Below are 8,408 nucleotides of genomic sequence, written 5' to 3'. Positions count from 1 at the left end.
TGCCCCATCGACGATTACAATGTGACTAGATATTGACGAATGGTACAAACTACGAAATGATATGTTGGAGACGACCACAATCAAGCTTCATAAAGTGATCATAAGACTTAGGTTTATATAACTCTAATATCTTCAATGGATTCCATCACACTATTTGCAGAGATTTTATTTTACTTATAATCTGTGGATTTTTATGGCATGATTTGCATGATCTTTTTTCGGTACGTAGCACAATATTTTAAATCCTTTGCGATACCTAGCAATGTTGTTAGCATTTTATTTTCAATTGGTTAATGTTTTAATTAGCACAAACTGGTACAAAATATTCTATGCTCATTCTACTACTGCCAGCTTGCTCGGTGACCTCTTTTCGCAACTTCATCTAATTGCAACACAGCTATATAGCATGCTCTTTTTGCGATTCCTTCTATCAACCGCGGTTGTCAAATGTCCCGCATTCTTCATTCGGGACTTAAAATTGGGAGGATTACCAAATTGTGAAGATTTTATGGGTTTCTCTCCTCTTCGAATGGCTCATCATTTAATGTACAATAGCACTGCTCAACCCCCATACCACAGTAATTGACAAGAAATTAAAATTATTTGTCTTGCTTGACTTCAATCAAATGATTTTTTTCATAATCTTCACTTGTTTTTGTTACATTTCTCTAACTCATTTAAGGATTCACAAAAACCGATGCAGACCATAATGCGAGGACGTCAGATAAGTCATCTTTTAACTTTATTTTTCAAATTCATTCTTACGGCTTTCGTACTCATCTTCTCACTATATTTTATCGAGTTTTATGATACCTCCTACTCTGTTATCGATCCAATATCTATCCTCACCTAAACCTTACTACCTCCTGCTTGATTATATTAACTCTGTCATACAAGATTGTGCCAAGCTCCTAGTTATGTTTACTGATACCATTCCAAGAGAAAACACAACTTTCTCGACACACATAATCAAGTAGCCACTCTGGATCCTGCTGGTATGTACCTCGACTACGTCACTCCTCTTTTTCTCTGCATTATATTTAAGGTCAATACTCAAACACTGCGAAGATTATGCCCTCTAATTGAATTCAAAGAAATTTTTGTGAGATAATTGTGTTGAGATGCTTTATCAGTAAGCTATGCAGCTGCTCATGCGACCTAAGGTGCTCTGGGATACTGCACGACCATTTGTAAATCCTTTGGTGATATATTGCACTGTGATGTCGACAATGTAGTAAATAGACTTATTTTTTTTCTCCTTTATGTCTTGTCTAGTCCATTGGTCACAAGCACACATATTCGCCGGTTTAGGCAGTGTGTAAATGCTCATCCTAGTGCAGATTCGTCGATTTAGGCAGCACATTGATAAATTGCAGATTCATGATTTTTAAACTTATACAAAATGCAGATCCGCCGATTTAGGCAGCATTAGTGCAGATTCGCCGATTTAGGCAGCACGTCTTATTGGTGTAGATTCGCCGATTTAGGCAACACCAATCACAAAACCATGCTGCAGTGGCTGGCCACCACTGTAACTGGTATGATTTTGTTACCCGGGTATACAAAATGACGGATATTTGGATTTGGATTTAAAATGGGTACATATTGGTAGATGTTTGGATTTGGATTTGGAATGGATATATCATGTTTTTCTGTCGCGACAGTACTTGTGGAATTGGACTTGAGATTGATGAGAATTGATTATTGAAAGATGAGTGTGACCAATGATATCCTGATTCATCAGGGTATGACATATACTGCTTATTCTAGTGGTATGGGACACTAAAATAGGTAGTATGTGGATGACGACAGGCATAAGCAATTTTGTTTAATTTCATTATTTTTACTATATGTTATTGTTTGACACAGATTTTTAATCATTGTTTTTGACAAGTATGATTTGCAGATTCTTATCTTTGCAACTGAGAACAGTTGCTTTCCAACGGAGAGGTATGTTATGGAATTGACATTTTACTATTTATTACAGCTGACAGGTGGAAAAGGCTTGACCAAGCTAAGCTATTGCAAAAGGAAATTACATTTTATGTATATTTATTCAAGTGCTCTTTTATGAGCTTTGGCCATTTAAGACCGGCCGGCCAGTTTGTACTTACATTTGACCATTCAAGAAATCTATAAAACAAATACGTGCAAGAGGGAAATGGTCACTCTTGCACGAGGGGAGATTGTACCCAGTGCTTGTGTATTCTTCTCTTCTCTCCTCTCCTCTCCCTCGCCGTGCCAGGCGTAGCACTCCGCTCTCGGAGGTGCACCTGCGCATGTTCTCTTCCTCTCTCTCTCTCACTCTGTCTCTCTCTGTTCGTGTATCTCGCGATTATGCGTCTACGGGGTCGGCAGGTATGTAGATTTATTCATTTATCTCTTGCTATGTGCTATTTTTGAGTATTTTACAGGCCTTTCTACGCTCCCGGCTGTAGCACCCCATTGGTCTGTGTTCGGTGGTGGTGCACCGGCATGCAAGGCCAAACGGTAGAGGCAAGAGCTAGGGCACGGATGGCTGCATGCAATGGTAGAGAAGACTAAACTACAGGCATGGATGCCCCGCTTTTCTAGAATAATTTCTCATACAAGAGTTAGGATAGAAGCTGAGACTCGGGATACAAACACCAGCTCTTTGGATAAAAAGCCGCATGTAGCCATCCGTGTCGGCACGGATGGCTACAGGAATCTTTTTTTGTCAAATTGGTAATTACTCATTTCACTTTGATTTGCAAGGGAAAGATAATAATGCTACGTTCATTACTTGCTTGCTTAGGTCCATGTCACATTGTGAGAGGCAAAATGCAACCCATCTGAGATGGCGACTCCATGTTGACTGCATGAAAAGAAAACGGAGGTCTCCTCGCCTCACAAGACTGGCCTTACCAGCTCGGCCATCTTTTCTCTTGGTGGACATCCTCCAAAAGTGGGAGCACGAACACAACTCATGGGATTTGATCTCTAATGTATTCGAGAACTGTGCACACCTTACCAGCTAGCCACACGCCATTTGCTAAAAAAAATTGCTAACATTTTGTTTAAATTATAGTCCAGTGTGACATTGTGAGGCCATCGATCCGCCGTCCCAAATGAAAGTGGGTGGATGCCCCATTGTGCCAAGGGCCTTAACTTTATTTTGGCGTCAACATTGTTTTCCTTGTCTAGCATGGATTCAAAGCCATGAAGGTCATTAAATTCTAATATCTCCTTTAGCCCTTTCCTAGCATGGGGTCAAAAACCATGTAGGTCATTAAACTTCTCTAAAAGCTCTTTTAGCCCTTTGATGGTTGCATGTAGTCATCCATCCCAACATGGATGGCTACATGAAATTGTTGAAGGGGAGCCAAATCACCATGTTATGTTGGTGTTTTGGATATGACTATAGCTCTTAAGCTGAGTATTCTTGGTGAGGTGATTGACCCAATATAGCTTTTGCAAATTGAGCTTTTTATGAGAAATTATATGTTCTAGGTGATCGTTTTTGCATTGTTATGCTGCACAAGTCCTGATTGTGTTGCACCTCAAAAGGCTTCAAGGTTAGTTGTTTCATTTTGAATTTAAGTACTTGTTATGAAGATCACGCTACAAGAATACACCTACCTATCATCAACGTGCTTGATGTATCTAATTTCATGTAATGCTCTTTCACATAATTCTTGAAAGCTTCAAAGTATTTGGGTGCAACCAATCTGAAGACCAGTTTCTTGGGAGATATCCATGATAGCTTATGCTATTGTTGTAACTTCATTTGATACCTTGAAATTGGATAGTATTTCCATGAGACAAACTAGTGAATATATGAGGGTGTTTTAAAATTGACACAAAATTTGAGAACTCTAAAAGGATCAACTTGTTGACCTATTGTTGCAACATTCCCTTTAGCATGGATAAAGAAACAAAAATTTTAGTCTGAACGAGAGAGAGAGAGAGAGAGAGAGAGAGAGAGAGAGAGAGAGAGAGAGAGAGAGAGAGAGAGAGAGAGAGAGAGAGAAAGAGAGAGAGATGAAAATTATTATTTTGTGGAATATGTCCACAAAAGCAGCAAAAATAGATTTTTCTTGTGCTTCCCTTGCTCCACCAATGCACAAGTGCTAGCTAATCTCTACCCTATCAACAAAGATAATGCAAGGTTTGAAAATGTCATCCTTTTTATAATGGACTGCACCTTTCCGAGCATGGTTAATAATTTGAGGGTGCATTCCATCTTGTGTGTACGTATATGCTCAGGGAATGGTTGGATCTTGAGCAATAAACTAGGGTAGGTATATAGGTTACATGGATAGTAGATTGTATCTTCTAGCTCTCTCCCCTTCCTAACATGGGTTTGTGCTTATGATCAAGTCGCTCGGTTATGGACTTGCTCGAAGATATTCGCTTGCCAATCGGTAGGACTCTTTCTTTCTCAATCGGCAAAGAATCTTGTAAAGCTTGTATATCTTGGTCCACATAAACCTGTAAAATCCCTATATCTTGATCAAAAGAGGTATCAACATGCCTAGAGATCAACGGTTTGGCAAAACACTATGCACCCCTTTTACTCTTTATCAAATACCGTTCAAGTGTATCAACACAAGATCTAGCATGCATCTCAAAGATTTCATTAATCTCCCTAGTAAGAGCATCATCATAATAGATTGGGTTAAACAGAGCATTGTATGGTTGCACAACAGCTTCTTGCACCCCCTCTGAACTGATACTAAGCACTAAGTAACCTGCATACCTGGGTGCTTCAAGTTCACATACCATCGGTTGAGAGTCAAAATCACAAAATATGCATGCATCAAGTGGTGAACCTAGACCTTCATAAAGGAAAGTCTCTACATTTGTATCTACATCATCATCAAAATTATTAGAGCTAATATTACCCTCATCCATACGTAGTTGTGTATGGTTGCAATTATGCGCTTGCATGATTCTCTCTGTAGATTCACCCGACTCGCCTAACAGCAGAGCTAGACTACTCCCTTTATACTCCTCCACTTGAGGTGGAGCTTCATCTGGTATAGGTAAGATATGTAAATCTTCAACTTTATCAAATATCTCCTCTCGCACAGTCAAACCATATAATTCTGCAGCTTCGATAGATACTTGCTCTAGCACATCCAAGCCATCTGAATCCTCATGTATCTGTAGACCTTGTATATTGTCATTCTTATCTAATGGCACAACTGGATTTGTAGAATCTGGAACCCCAAGATTTGCATAAAGCATCTTTGCAATTTCTTGATCATCTGCAATTTGTAATAACATGTCATTTTCAAGCAGACAGTCATCAACTACAGCTTCAAGCTTAGCTCAAATGTCTTTACAAACATTTGTATAGGTAGGCACGTCAGCATTATCTCTATCTTCATCTACATCCGTGCAAGAATCAATGATGGAAGTAGCTTCCAAGCGAGTAGGCTTTGAAAAACTTTCATTAATGATTTTAGGATGGAAGTCATTATTTACCCATGTTAGGTTACCTGAAGCATGACCTAACCTGAAGCGTGATTCTCTGGGGCTAAATATGCTACTTTCAAAGTTGCATTTGCTTTAGCTTTACTTCTTGCACAAAATCTGCTCCCAAAATTGATCATAACTGATTGTCTGCAATTGATCTCCATCACCTTTATTGAAAGTAACCTCCTTCTTTTGAGTCATTTGCTCTATTTCCAAGGTTATGTGCCGGCCAACCACCTATACAATTGCCTCTTCAAATTTTACCTAGTTATCTGCATACATACAGATAAGCTCTTGTATTTGATCACACAATTTTGGAGCTACTAACCGGTCAAACTCCTTGATCATATGCTTAGTTGGAATACCCATAAGCTCCATCTCTGACCTGTAGCATGCAAGATATCCATCACCATCGTAGCCATCGAACGTACCTCTTTCAGCGTAATCCTTATCCAATGCTTCTTCCACCGCTTCGTCCACTTTTGCTTGTTCCATCTCAACTTCATCCGATTGAGACAATCCTCGTAATAAATCTGCTTGGCCCAAACCAAATTGCCCATAAGTAGCTTGCTACTGTAAGAAAGCATCAAATAGCTGCATCATTTCTACTTGAGACGTCGTCATCATCCTCTCTACCAAAATTTCCCACCCCAGGTCACTTCACGTTGGGTTCACCAAAGATGTTGGGGATTTTTATGTTTGGTTAGTGAGTCAGGTCAGCACGGGGCTGTTGGTTGTGGGAAATTGAGAAACATATAAAACACTCAAACGATGCTCTAAAATTAGATTTTTAACTACTGAAACATTAAGTTCGAATACAAATTTAGAGTTACGGCATTTGTTGTCTCTGATTAGATGATCATGAATGAAAGTGATAAAAACGGCCTTTGCCAAGAGAGCACGAGAAGGATTTATCTCGCCTTGCTCTCTTCTTTGCACAAATTCTATCCGATCCTCCAACACTTCCCTTGCTTTGATTCACACAGAATCCGTCACTTCCACTCACATCACTTCCTTACTGCTTTAAGCACACGAATCTCCTTCATCAATCAAAACGATCATCTTCTAGAACTTGGCCCTTTGTATCAGCCTTTGTATGTCGAAACTCTCTCTTGCTTGTCAGTCTTTGAATCTGGAAGATCGTAAGTTTTCTAATTGGTTGTTGTGCCGAGACTCAGCATGAGAACGGAGTTTAAATTTTTTAATACCTTGAGCTTCAAGCTTGAGCCAAAAAAAACTCAGTTTGTATGTCAAAAATCTCTCCTGCTTATCAGGCTTTGAATCTAGAAGAGCGTAAGTTTTCTAATTGGTTGTTGTGCCGAGACTCAGCGTTAGAACGGAGTTCAAATTTTTTAATACCTTGAGCTTCAATCTTTTAACCAAAAAAACTATGTCTGTCGGCTTTTGCATCCCAAAAATCTGGAAAAAATGGTGCCAACTGCCCTGTGCTCTCTTGTCAACTGGTCAGCGGCCTCAACATGTTGCCCTCAGTGCCTATGCCGCTTGTCGGCCTTGTCCGTTCATCGGCCTCGCTGCCAATTGACTTCGCGCTTCCCTTTTTCTGCATGCCAACTCTTGTACTCTGCAACTCTCTGAAGCTGCACGTGTACGCCTTGATTGTCCGCTTTGTATCCTTCCATCACGCTTCCGCTGCGCTGCTTGTTGGCCTTCTGCTTTCTTCTTCAGAAGCCACTCCTCCCCTTGCTCATTTGCGGCTCTCACCACTCTGCTCGCTAGCCTTCTCTAGCGCTTGCTTCTTCTTTCTTGCCTCTACTCAAGGCGATGATCCCCCCTCTGCAGTGGACGTTGTATTGCTTTTATTGATCCTCCTTACCCTTTATAAATAGCATTGCCTTTTATTTTAGCAATGGGCGACCGTTCACACCCTTAATGTGCGGGCATTGCCCCTTGAGCCTTGCTCCTCACCAAATTTGGCATACATTTTATTGAGGGCAATATTGAAGACATGATATCAATCAAAACATTGGCAAACCCCTTACTTTTCTCCCATAGCCATAAGAAAGAGCAATCGATCAAAGCTTCCTTGCTCATATCGCCCAAGCATCGCTAAACACAATCATCAAGGTGCAAGCTTAGGTGATTACATCAGAAAAATCTTCTTCGCTATGGTGAACATTAGGCTTATACCACGATGAATGCTCTTCAAGAATTTAACTTTCATAACAACCAAAGCATCCATACCAGTGCCATTATGAGCATAATTTTGCAATCCAAGAACTTGAACTCCAAACGAGAAGCTCCTCAAGCACTTATGGTGCTCTCTAAAGTCAAGCACATTTGGCTTACATAATAACTAGGGCATCGTAGATCACCACATCAAAACCCGATATCCTTATACCAAAAAACCTTAAAAAATCCTATGATTCTTGTGCTTTTTGCCTAGTGAATGCGAAGCGTCACGACAATGGGCTCTCAGAGTCGAGGGGGGCTTGTAATACAGCAAGAGGGTGACGGAGGGTGCATCAAAGGTGAGGCCAAGTAAGTGATCCATGGTACGAACTGAGGAGACAATGTGCAAATGTGAATTCAATGGCTGAGGGCAATATTGGACTCACAAGCAGAGGCGGAAGGCTTGTGTGAAGGTAGATGGTTGGAATGACACAACGAGGAGACTCAAGAGGGCAAGGCACCAAGTGCCGTATGGTGCCACAGTAGAGAGAGAGAGAGAGAGAGAGAGAGAGAGAGAGAGAGAGAGAGAGAGAGAGAGAGAGAGAGAGAGAGAGAGAGAGAGAGAGAGAGAGAGCGTTGGGTTAGAAATTAATTTTCATATATATACCCATCACTCTAGGGCTAACTTATCTTTCTATTTTGCACTAAGCAATACCTCCCTCGCTGCATCTTTTTTTGATGAAGAACGAACGAGCCCTTGGATGTTCGAAATCCTTCACATAGGCTGAGTAGCTTTAGAGGCGCCAATAGGGATCAAATAGGCTGTGAGTACCCTT

General features: G+C 40.6%; 1 pseudogene; it reads right to left on the bottom strand.

Annotated features, from left to right (window-relative positions):
* Positions 1-5,706: 5,706 nt before the first annotated feature.
* LOC147426374 (uncharacterized) lies at positions 5,707-6,002 on the bottom strand (annotated as a pseudogene).
* Positions 6,003-8,408: the final 2,406 nt, after the last annotated feature.

This window comes from Adiantum capillus-veneris, chromosome 24 (assembly GCF_014529385.1).
Source record: "Adiantum capillus-veneris isolate H3 chromosome 24, ASM1452938v2, whole genome shotgun sequence".
Classification (NCBI taxonomy): domain Eukaryota; kingdom Viridiplantae; phylum Streptophyta; class Polypodiopsida; order Polypodiales; family Pteridaceae; genus Adiantum; species Adiantum capillus-veneris.
The sequence above is the reverse complement of the archived record's forward strand: the minus strand, read 5'-3'. Positions and strand labels throughout refer to the sequence as shown.